This window comes from Mytilus californianus, unplaced genomic scaffold, assembly GCF_021869535.1.
Source record: "Mytilus californianus isolate M0D057914Y unplaced genomic scaffold, xbMytCali1.0.p SCAF_7, whole genome shotgun sequence".
Taxonomy (NCBI): domain Eukaryota; kingdom Metazoa; phylum Mollusca; class Bivalvia; order Mytilida; family Mytilidae; genus Mytilus; species Mytilus californianus.
Genome location: NW_026262723.1, coordinates 83699630 through 83712997, shown reverse-complemented (window position 1 = coordinate 83712997; position 13368 = coordinate 83699630).

Here is a 13368-nt window from a genome sequence, read left to right as displayed (position 1 = left end):
CAATTTTTCATTAATATTTGCTTTTTAAACTATTTCATGATTTAGTGTCATTTATTTAAATCCTATAAGTAAAAAAAAAACAATTCTTTTAAGTTTTGTCCTCATCTCAGTTAAAATTTTCTGAAAAATAATATCTATTCAGCTATAGAAGATAGAAGATGAATATTGAAATAAAGATGCTTAAGATTTAAATAATTGCATACTTATTATTATTTTCCTCAACTTTATTTAAACGTTTAGCAAAACTGGGATTTTTTTCATCTCAGTTTTTCATTTACATCTAAGAAGTGTTTGCAATTATTTGCAATTGCATAGAATTACGGTACTGAATATAGCAATTAATCAATACCAAGTATTCCTATGTAAAATGAACAGTAGATAAACACAACTCTTTGATGTTTTTTTGCCTGTAAAAGTGTAATGAGAGAAAAAATGATAATAAACAGTATTGTTGATTAACTATATGTTGTTTTTTTTTTGTCTCATCTTGATGAAGTAAAAAAATGAGACTAAGGTATGCTGTTTCCGACTTTGGCGGCAGCGTCAACAATGTATTAGTTTGTGATGTGGTCATGGTCTATTGACTTTGAAACTTTTGCTTACTTTACTTGTATACGTTTGTGATACGGTCAGCTTAAGGGGAACCACTTGTAGTAGGTCAATGATATTTGGTATATAGATGCATTAGCATTGGTGCATCTCATTTCCATAGAGATTATTTGGATCAGCCCCCTCAGACATGGTCTATTCACTGAATGTTTGGCATAATTTACATGAAATGATATTTGGTATGCAGTTTTATAAGCATTAACATTTCTCATTTCCATGGAGGATATTTGGTCCTGCTCCTTAAGTCATGCTTCATTGACTTTGAATGTTTTGCATACATATAGTTTACATGTTTAAATATTGCCATTTGGATTCAATATTTGCAGTATATTATCAAAATTACAAAAAGGCGAGACATATCTTTACTATGTTAAAAGATTGCCATTTTAATTTCAATATTTGCTTTAAAGTATAACAAGAGTGCACACACTGAAATGTCTCGCCTACTATACTGACCATTGATTTTATGTTGATAGTCCTACATATAAAGTTTTACTACAAGTATCACATCAACATTTATGATCCAAGAAAATGAGGTCAAGGTCAGATAAACCAAGCCGGAAATACATGTACACCTTTAATACAATCATTCCATACACAGAATATAGATGACCTATTGCTTATAGTATAAAAGAAACAGACCAAACCATGGAAATTCTATATTGACCAATGAACCATGAAAATGAAGTCAAGGTCAGATGAACCCTGCCAAACAGACATGTACACCTTAAAATCATTCCATGCATCATATATAGTTGACCTATTGCTTATAGTATCTAAGAAACAAAGTTAACCAGGAAAACTGAACATTGACAAATGAACCATGAAAATGAGGTCAAGGTCAGATGATACCTGCCAGACAGACATATACACCTTACAATCATTCCATATACCAAATAAAGTTGACCTATTGCTTAAAGTTTAAGAAAAACAGACCAAAATACAAAAACTTAACATAAGCAATGAACCATGAAAATGAGGTCATGGTCAAATAAAACCTGCAAGACTGACATGTACATCATTAAATTTTAAATATTTCCATCAACAAATATAGTTGACCTATTGCATACAGTAATAGAAAAACAGACCAAAACACAAAAACTACACTATTACCACTGAACCATGAAAATGAGGTCAAGGTCAGATGACACCTACCAGTTGGACATGAACACATAACAATCATTACATACACCAAATATAGTAGACCTATTGCTTATAGTATCCGAGATATGGACTTGACCACGAAAATTTAACCTTGTTGACTGATCCATGAAATGAGGTCAAGTGAAAAATGTCTGGCACGAGGACCTTGAAGGTACGCACATACCAAATATAGTTATCCTATTACTCATGATAAGTTCTCTACATTTACAGAAGTGCAACCTATATAGGATAAAAAAAGAGAATATGTAGAATTTCACAAAATCTGGTTTATCTTTAGATTTTAATGTAATTAACTCAAATATAAAGTTCAATAAATATTTCAAGATTGAGAAAATCCTGGGCCTTAAATATGATGACTCAGCATAAATTAACAGTTCAGTCTACATAGTTTACCTCAAGTCCTGTATGCAAAGCAAATTCATGATATATGCATGTATGTTATTTTAATTGTTAAGAACTACTTATATTTACTCTTCGCAGTCATTAAAACTCATAGATTTTTTCTGAACATTCTTGTTGGTTGTTTTTGTTCTTTTGAGAGTAAGCCATAACACCTGAATGTGCTTTCTTGTGACCGCGGCATAAAAAAATACAAGCTAGAGATACAAAAATACCTCTGTTAAACTAACAATAGTGTGTTCTATCCTAAAAATATACTTAATATTCAATATTCACAGAAACAGTAGAATTATTTAGCAAATTTGAGGCCCCAGGGGCTAAAAACAGAGAAAAAATCCTAACCCCTGGGTCATAAAACAGATAATTTAACTTGTTAAGGCTATAATTTTATCATTATAAAGGTCTTTTGTATGAAAAAAACAAAAACATGTTTTGAAGTTATGCAAAAAACTGATTTTAGCAGTAGGTTCTATAAAACTTTTGATGAATTTATATATACTGTTAACTTCATACATACAACATTTGCAAATATGGCTTGTAGTTCATATATTAGCCAAATTATGTTAGATATAAGGTAAGAGATGATATTATTGTGACAAGATTTCTAAACTGACCATTTGAGGAAGATATTGTGAACTTTTATAGATAAATGGACATACAGTAAGATGTGGACTGGAGACAGAGGCAGGATTGGATACTTTATATAATCTTGAATGTTGGAATGATTAACTATTAAACTTTACATTTATAGTATTCTGAAATGCTTTCAATTTGATATCAGTGTAGTTTCATACAGGTTCTAGGCATTTAATGTCAGAAAACATACACATAGGGTAATCTAACAATATAAATTAAAGTCTTGTTTTCAAATTCTTTAAAAATTGAAACAGGGGAGGGGGTTATTAAATGTACTGTAAAGGAAAAGATAGAGTACATGCAGTGATTTCTTTCAGTTTGACTAAGCAGTGATTCGTAACAGAATGCATATATATTAAGGTAGCTGGGGTGTCTTTCTCCATCTTTGATTTTAAAGGCTATGATTCTGATAAATAAGTATAATGTGAGAAAAAGTGTTTTTTAAGATTTTTCTACTTGAATAAATGTTAGTATAGGTTGCACTTTGTAAATATAGCTGTTTCACAGACCACACCTCTTTTGGGGAGATATATAATATTTATAGATATTTAGTTTTGTTTACCTACTGGTTCCCGGATATGATCTCTGTTTCATCTCATAGAGACACAACTTGGGAATTTTACCAGTATAAACCCACATGGATAGCAGCCAAATTAAATTTTGAGGGAGACCCAAAGTGAAGGAAGGGGTAGTACAGAATTTTAGTGTAAGTTTAAACTCTCAGAAGTTCGAGGCATATAAATGTTGAAAATATGCCGCACAGCCCTATGTTTTGACAAAATTTGAAAAAATAGTAGTGCATATATATGCATGAACTTTCCATTCTAGGATATAATTTTTTCAGAAACTTCATAGTAAAAGTGGCACAGTTTTAGCCGTAAATGGAGTTCTTTTTTTTTTTTTGCAGTGTCTACATTTACAGAAGTGCAACCTATATTTAGTAAACTTTTCAGATGATTTTTTTCAAAACAAAATGGTTCTGTAAATTCCAAATTTGTTTCACTCACAGGGTCAAAATCTAAAAGTTGTCAAATCCAATTGGAGTTTGAAGATCTTTGAACATATTGAAAAAGTGTCCATATCTGTTATTTTAATATATTTCAATAGTTTTACATATTTCCAGTATTCAAAATGCTATTCTTTGCTACGTGTTACTGTTGAAGGCATTTCAATACAAAATTACCAAATTGACATGTTTTTAAAGTGGACTTATTTGTATCAAAACCTTTTTTGGTGCACATGAACTATGTTTCTAGAACACACTACTTCAGGTACAATGGAGAAAGATTTAGAAGTAATACAAAACATGTAAAAGCATGTAAACTAATTAACAGTCAAAATGCATTATTTTGTTGCCCAACGGCAACCAGCTTGAGACGCATGCTAAGGACACATAGCAACTTGTGTTGTCATTATTGTGTTACCTGATAGTCTCCAGCTTTCGCCTAAAACACATTGGGATCAATCATCTTTGTCTTTTGGGGCCTCGGTGGCCGAGTGGTCTAAGTAGTTGAACTACTGTATCACTAGCCTGTCAACACTCAAGTTGTAAGTTCTAATACCACACGTGGCAGGTGCACTCGACTTCAATCTTAATTGACTAGGATTATTAGTTTTCCTAGCGAAGGTCTCTCTGGGCACTAAGGCTTCCTCCACCAATAAAACTGACCGCCACAAAATAGCACAATAGTGCTCAAAGTGGTGTTAAACACCAATCAATCAATCAAGCTTTGTCTTTTCATTGTCTGGGTCATTGTCTAACTCTTTAACTAGCTGCTGCTATTGACATTGGGATCATTTATGATTTCTCGAGTTGTCATCCTCGTCACTATTCATGTCAAAGGCAACTCCTTGGGAATGGTGTGACAATTCAATCAAATTTGTACAGATCTTCGTACAAGACATGAAGCTGTGCATCTAGTAATTAGTTTTTGTCCAAATTATTTTGGGGGTTTCTCAAACCAAAACTTCCAGTTCTGCTTTATTATTTAGAAACTGCATGCAACAGATATTTTCTTTGGAAGACTCACACAAAGTCATTTTTAAATCATGATAGTTCAAAAGAACTGGCAATAGGGCAGATATAGTACCCTTTCTTCTTATTATTCAACAGTCAACCAATAGCAGGTAGACAAACAGGCCTCACCAATATTTCTGGACAGCAAAACAGACCACACCAACACCGGACTACTACGAAAAAATAGCAGAAATACAAACAAAGACTAACTACGACAAACAACACAGGGTCCAGATAGCCTGATTTGGTACTATGTAGAAAACGCTCAATTATGTACAATCTCTACGATTTATGAAGAGCAAATAAATGGGAGTTGATCTGGCATGTCCAATTAGCTCAATGACAAATGACTTCAAGGGGCATTAACATACGATTCTTTATTTTTCAAGTATTAATAAAAGTGGAATTTTGAAATAATATTTCGTTATAAGCAGTAAGTTTGGCCAAAATTTGTCAAAATACCGGTAAGCTAAAAACATCGCTGATGTATTATTGACTTGCAAGTGAATAATTTGACCTCATATGAATCCGTATTCATGTGAACTTCAATTCAACCATTTAGCTGCAGATGGGTTACGCATGATCTAAGCATGTACAGCTATTAAAAGGAAAAGAATGCAGTGGCGGATCCAGAGGGGGGCGTAGAGGGCGTACGCCCCCCCCCTTTTGCTTGCACACTTTTTTTTTCTTCGTGAACTTTGCCACTGAAAAAAACGTCATTCAGTCATTTTGAAATTCAAATTACAGTAACACATTGCTTATATGCTGAGGAAGACATGACGCCTTCAAAGCGGCAAAGTATTAAGCAAGAACGTATTGACTTCTATTTCACAATTCCACCCAACAGAAAGTAATACTCTATTACACTCTCATGAAAAAAAAAGTTCCACAGCAGTATTATTTACCTACGAAAACATGTTTAACCCCACACGCCCCAGCCCAATAATAACATTGCTGAATAGTGATCCCCAGTCAGTAAGCTCTAGATATAGATTTAAAGTCTAAGGTACGAACCATTTGATCTGAGGGGGCAGTCTGAGATATTTTAGAGAAAAAATTCTGACCCTGATATTTGCCTAAAACAAAAATTCTGGCCGTATCTGGATTGAAAACAATTATCTTCTCCACTTTTTTGCTATAAGAAAAAAATATTTTCAACAGAATTATTAAGAATTGTTATTTATGTATTATTGTCATTTTGTTTATTTTCTTTGGTTACATCTTCTGATATCAGACTCGGACTTCTCTTCAACTGAATTTTAATGTGCGTATTGTTATGCGTTTACTTTTCTACATTGGCTAGAGGTATAGGGGGAGGGTTGTGATCTCATAAACATGTTTAACCCCGCCGCATTTTTGCGCCTGTCCCAAGTCAGGAGCCTCTAGCCTTTTTTAGTCTTGTATTATTTTGAATTTTAGTTTCTTGTGTACAATTTGGAGTTTAGTATGGCGTTCATTATCACTGAACTAGTATATATATTTGTTTAGGGGCCAGTTGAAGGACGCCTCCGGGTGCGGGAATTTCTCGCTGCATTGAAGACCTGTTGGTGACCTTCTGCTGTTGTCTGTTCTATAGTCGGGTTGTTGTCTCTTTGACACATTCCCCATTTCCTTTCTCAATTTTATGATGAATAAAAAACGGGCGTCATTCTTTTTTTTTTTTTTTGGGGGGGGGGGGGGGGGGGGGAGGGGGTTGCATGTGAATCCCATATCTGACTGGAATGTCTGTTTCGCCGAACTGATATACTGAATACTTTTTTCAAGGCCCGACTGCAACCTGCCTGCTGGGTGTGGCCTATATGTCTCCATGTGTCGACCGCCATTCACAACTTCATTGTCATTTCCGACTAATTCGTAGCCTTTGGTTGATTTGGAACCCCTCACTTCCCTTGTTGGGTAAAACATTTCAACCAAAAATTTGGATGAAAATTGCTTGTTTGTCTTTCTTCGTGTCGGTCGTATTGTAAATTTCATTGAATAGCCGTATATCTTGTTTACAACAAGAAATCTGTGAGGTTTCGCTAACTAACCATACAACCAACGAGAATTTTCCATGTCCATTTTTTACTGACAAATCACACATCAAATTTATTAATTAGTACATAGCTTTGGATCCATCCAATCATTTCATAATAGACAATTGATGGAGAGAATACGGCACCAAAAATGTCCAACCCCTACACTTTAACTATAAAATGCATTTTACACTTATTTTATTCGACTCGCTCCGCTCGGAGAACTTTAATACTACGCCCCCCCCCCCTTTTCCAAAATCCCGGATCCGCCCCTGGAATGTTAACATTGAAAGTGAAACAAAGGTGAACCATTTCCACATTGATCCACAAAAATCATTCTTATACAGGTAAAAACGATGATTAACATATTTGTTTATCCTATAACATGAAATCAAACATTTATATCGGGTTATATGACCGTCGGCAGTCTTGAGGGGTCATCTCATGGCTATTTAGATAGCCTCTAGATTAAAGTAACACGAAATGCGGATATATATTATCAAGTACATCAAGTCCATGCATTTTTAATTGTTTATTTAAGACTTTTTTTGTAATTTGGATATACGTTTTAGTATGTTATAAATCAAATATGAAAATTTGAGTCAAGTCAGTGGACAGCTAATACCCCTTTAAATCCAAGAATTATTAAAAAGTCAAATTATTGGGGCCATTAGCTTGGATATTTACTTTTTTTCCAGACGAGGATACTATGATATACCAACAGAGGTGGTGGAGTCAGCTTAACTGGAGTATAAAGCCTTACATTTCAGAAGGGAAAAACCTGGATACATCATATTTTGTATACAGATGCATTGTTTCAACCTAGATAGGTGTGTTGTCCTTGACCTCATTTTCACGGTTCAGTGAGTTTTGTCTCTTGCGATCATAAGTATATACATAGGATCATTGCAAGGTTTTCATGGGTCAGCGATCAGCATGCAGCAAGAAATAAGTCAACTATATTTGATGTATCGAATGATAGTCAGGAGGAAAGTTCATCTGACCTTGACATCATTTTCATGATCCATCAGTGTTAGTAGTTGACAAAGCTTTTTTTTTTAATATTTGGTTTATAATAGTCTTCAATTCGTAATTAATTTAGGCCTTTCAACGGTTTGATTCGAGTGCCACTGATGAGTCTTATGTAGACGAAACGTGCGTTTCGTGTGCCAAAGTATAAGCCTGATATTTTGATAAGTTTTTACAACCACCATTGCTAATGCCACCAGCCCAGTTCTCAGCACTTGTGTGTTGACATGAAATGTCTTTGATATGTCCATTTTCTGTAAATTTACTGTTTATGAAATGATGAATTATTAGAAACACTACTGTTTCCAAGGCATGGCTGGCAGGCACATAAAGAATGTGGCGGGGTTAAACTAGTTTGAAGGTGCCAACCCTCCCCCTAACCTGGGACAGTGGTGTAACAGTACAAAATAAGAACACACTAGAAAAATCAGTTGAAAAAGGCTTAACTCATCAGATGGATACAAATAGAAATACATCTAACAAAACAACAACAACTAAGTACAGATCTGAGCGTACTCGCAGTTACTGACAGCTAGTTCAAATATAGATATACGAAGATGTGGTATGAGTGCCAATGAGACAACTCTCCATCCAAGTCACAATTTGTAAAAGTAAACCATTATAGGTCAAAGTACGGTCTTCAACACAGAGCCTTGGCTCACACCGAACAGTAAGCTATAAAGGGCCCCAAAAATTACTAGTGTAAAACCATTCAAACGGGAAAACCAACGGTCTAATCTATATAAAAAACGAGAAACGAGAAACACTTATGAACCACATCAACAAACGACAACTACTGAACATCAGATTCCTAGCTTAGGACAGGTGCAAACAAATGCAGCGGGTTTAAACGTTTGAATGGTACCAAACCTTCACCTTTTTTCCTGAAACAATAGTGTAACATCACAACATAGAAAGACACACTATAAAATATCAACTGAAATAGCTTAACTCAATCAAAGGACATATTAACACCAGTGAACATACACTGAACAAATAAATTTGACCTATGATACAATGTAAATACAAAATAAATAAACTAAGGGAAGAATAATAAAAGTAACATGTTATATCGGTATGAAATGTTAAACAATTTAAGGAAAACAATATGCTCGAACAAAAATATCAGCCATTTGCATTAACTTTAAACACAGGTAAATGAAAATAATTTTGTTGTTAGGTATACGTGTACAGTTCCAATAGAGAAAGGAAATATTTTTACAAAATAAATAATTTTGATGTTCATAGTACGAAGTGAAAATTTATAGTAATACCAAACACTTATCAAAGTTGGTATATAGACCAGATATAACCCTGAATAACATTAAATAACAAAAAAGCATTACAATTAGTATCAACAGGTCAAATAAACAAGAAAGTAAGATTTGAGAGTACTCGCAGTTACTGAAAGCTAGTTAAAAGCCAAAACAATTAGTAATAAAAAATCATGCATCAGAGACTAAAATCAACTAAAACACATCCCAGGGATTTAGTATTTTAACGTCATGGACAGTCAAAGAAGACATGACTAGTGCAATGCCAAAAATAAATGTATCGACAGACAGTAGGATAGTTAGGAGTTTAACCTCTTTATAGATCAAAATGAACGTGGGTGTGTCTTTATACATCCCGTTTGAAAAGAATACAAATTTAGTTATGTTTTAATTTGCTGATGACAAAATCGATATGAGTGCCAATGTAAACTATATTCAAAGATCTAATTACAACATTTGTAAGATAACCTTTACGTATAAGTTTGTTTAAAGGTTCGATGAGTTTACACGGACCACATAGTGATTTCCGCGCTTTAAGTACAATATTACCGTAAAATTTAGGATGTGAAATACCGTTTAAATCAGTTTTCTACAGGTACAGCCACATTTACTAATCAAATCTTTATATCTATGAAAGAACTTAGCAAAAGTTTTACGTAATTAATGATAACGAAATCCCTGACTTAATGATTTACCAGTGATGCATTGATTACGTTCGTTAAAATCTATGACATCACTACACACACGGGCATAACGAACGAGTTGGGATATATTAACACCGTATGATGGAGCCAAAGGAACATCGCCGTCTAAAAAAGGAAAATTAACAATAGGGAATGAAAAATCGTCTCTTTTGTCGTAAATTCTCGTATGGAGTTTTCCTTTAGATATTGAAATGTCCAAATCCAGAAAAGGACAACTACTGCTGTTTATGTTAGATTTAGTTAAAGTAAGTTCTATTGGGTAAATTTCGGTAGTATATTTAGAGAACTCTGGATTATTTAACGAAAAAATATCATCTAGATAACGGAAGGTATTGTTGAATGTATCAACCAAATGTAACAATGACGTGTCTTTACTGAGTTTGGTCATAAACTGAGATCATAGCAATACAGGAATAAATCTGCTATTAAAGGGGCGCAGTTAGTGCCCATAGGAATACCTACTACTTGTCGATACACTTTATCGCCGAAACGTACATGTTGTCCAGGAGAAAATTAAAAGCTTCAATCATATCTTCACATTTCCAGTAAGTGTATCTAGCATGCTTTCCTTTTTCGTTACAGAAAAAGGCTTTAAACGAGTTACAGCAAATAAATTTGTAATGAGATTTTTCAAAAGACCATTTAATTAAATATGAAAACTTTTTCTTGATAAGATTGTGTGGAAGTGTAGTATAGAGAGTAGAAAAATCATAACTGTCAACAGAATTAAAAGGACCATCAAAAGCATGTATTTTATCTAAAACCTCTAAAGAATTTTTAACACTCCAAAAATAATTAATACCATTACTTTCATAAGCTTTCTTACAAAAGTTAATTACAAGTTCTTTGATAGTAGTAAGGGAGGTAGTTAGAAGCACTGATATATTGGTAGTAGAACACTTACTAGATGCGGAGATGAAACGGAATCTAAATGGTTTTTTGTGCAATTTAGGTAACCAGTACATAGTAGGGACTTTCAAATGTTCGGAAGAGGCTTAAAGCTGGGTAGTGGCAGTGATATGCTTGTTTACAATTTGACTCTCTGTGGAGCGTACGGACCTGAATGTAGATGAATTTGTAATTTCGTTTTGGAGAACTTCCGTGTAGTATATGCGTCACACCACCATTACATTATTTGCTGCTTTGTCTGCCGGTACGAACACAAACCGCTTTGCGAGTACTTGGAGTATATAATAACGGTTTTCAGTAATTTGTGGTAACGAAATCCCTGACTTAATAATTTACCAGTTATACATAAATTACGTTCATTGAAATCCAAAACGTCACAACAGACACGGGCATAGCGAACGATTTGTGATATATAAACACCGTAAGATGGTGCCAAAGGAACATCATCGTCCAAAAAAGGAAAATTAACAATAGGGAACGAAAAATCGTCCCTTTTGTCGTAAATTTTAGTGTAGAGTTTCAAATTTAAAACTGAAATATCCAAATCTAGGAAAGGACAGTTATTACCGTTTATATTTGATTTATCTTTAAGTAAGATCCTTTGGGTAAATTTCGGCAGTATATTTAGAAAATTCTTGATTATCTAACGAAAAAATATCATCGAGATAACGGTAAGTGTTGTTGAATTTATCAATTAAATGCAATTTAGACGGGTCTTTACTGAGTTTGGTCATAAACTGTGGTTCATAGCAGTACAAGAACAAGTCTGCTATTAAAAGGTGCAATTGGTGCCCATAGGAATACCTACAATCTGTCGATAAACTTTATTGCCGAAACTTACATAAATATTATCAAGCAGAAAATTAACAGCTTTTTTCATTCATATTGAGGTGGGTAGATCAAAGGCTGAAATGTTTGGAAAAGTTTTGGTTAGGAGCCGTAACTAAAATTTTACAATACTGAGTTTGATAATGTCCCGTGGGTTGAAGAAAGTCCTATTTTATTTTGAAGTCACTATATCCCAGTGGGTAGGGTCACTGATGACAGGAACTGCATGATGAGATTGAAATTAGGGCATATATTTGGCTTCTGAGTGAATAAAGATATTTCTTAACTCGGACTATGGGTTGAATATTGGTTGAAAAGATCCTTAGTGATTCTGAGGCTACTGGGTCAAAGGTCACAGCAGCAAATATTAGACTGAAATTTGGTACAAATATTTGGTTTGGATAATATCTTTTCAACCATAAATTTTTATGCTAAAGAAAGTTTTGGAAGAGAGAAAATAATGGGTAATATTTTTTTTCGAGCAAATAACTGTTTGTTCTACTACAAATCCACAAAGATCGCAACTCGTCGTTTGCACCCATGGAGCTTCTGTAATTCAACAAAAATGCAAACATTTAGACAGTTTTCTTTTTTCTTTTGGGGGATACAAGAGCTTGAAAGTCTGATCCTACTCTTTGAAACATGCTTTAGAAAGGCACCAACACTCTAAAGAGTCATTTCTGAAGCTAAGAATCTGTGATTTTACCAGCTTTTCAACAAACATGTTCAGTTCCGGGTGATTTATGTTCTGTGATATTAAAGCTAAACATTGCTACAAAATATCTTTTTTTACAATTTTTATGAATTAGTAAGACAACTAAAATTCTGTCTTTATCTTTTTCTTCAATCTCCATTTTAATCAACTCAGTCAAAAAAAGTATCAACTCTGATAACTTTTTTGCAGGCGTTGAAAGAAAAAAAACAGTCAAAATCCCAGGTACTATCCTGGCTCATACATTCCCTTTTTGTTATCTATATGAAACTATGGGAATTGGCTCCCAATATTTCTCGAAAATAAGTGAAGTGACTTACAATTTTTATATCAATTTTAAACATAATGTGTATTATTTAATCGTTTTCATTGGTAGAATTTAAGAAAAATAAATTTTTCTGGTACATCCTTGTATGAAATGCTCTATTATTTCGGTAAATGCTTATTCGGGAACTGCTCATATGCATTGTTTCTTTTTTCCAACCTTTTCACGAACACTGACATAAAAAGTTCACGATTAAAAGAAGAAGGGGATCAGTTACAATGGAAGCAAACATAATCACAAATTGAAAAAAAAAACCACAATACTTACAATAGTACTACATTTTTATTCGGCAACGTCCAAAACAAACTAACTTTAAGACAATTAAAGGTAATGACGCGACAGGTTCATCCAAAGAAATATGACTAATGCAATACAGAAAATAAGTTGAAAGGTGACGACAAAAAAAAAGAGATACAAAATCTAAATGATAACTAGTTGTTGACTATTTCAGTAATCCATGTAGTATCGATAAACCAAAGAAACATTCCGCAGGGTTATTTCTCTCAGTCGTTAAGAGCTACATTGTAATAATTGTCCACACAATTTTGGGTTCAATTTCAATTGAAAAGTCTTTGAAATGATAGTTTGTGTCTGTTTCCTACTCACTAGACTCAAAACCATAACTCACGAACCAGGTTTAAAAAAGAATCAAATTTAATTAAAATCCACCATAATTCCAAATCGTCCTGCAATTAAAATCCTATTGTTTCAGAAAGACAACGGAGATGTGTATTCGCTGTTGGATAT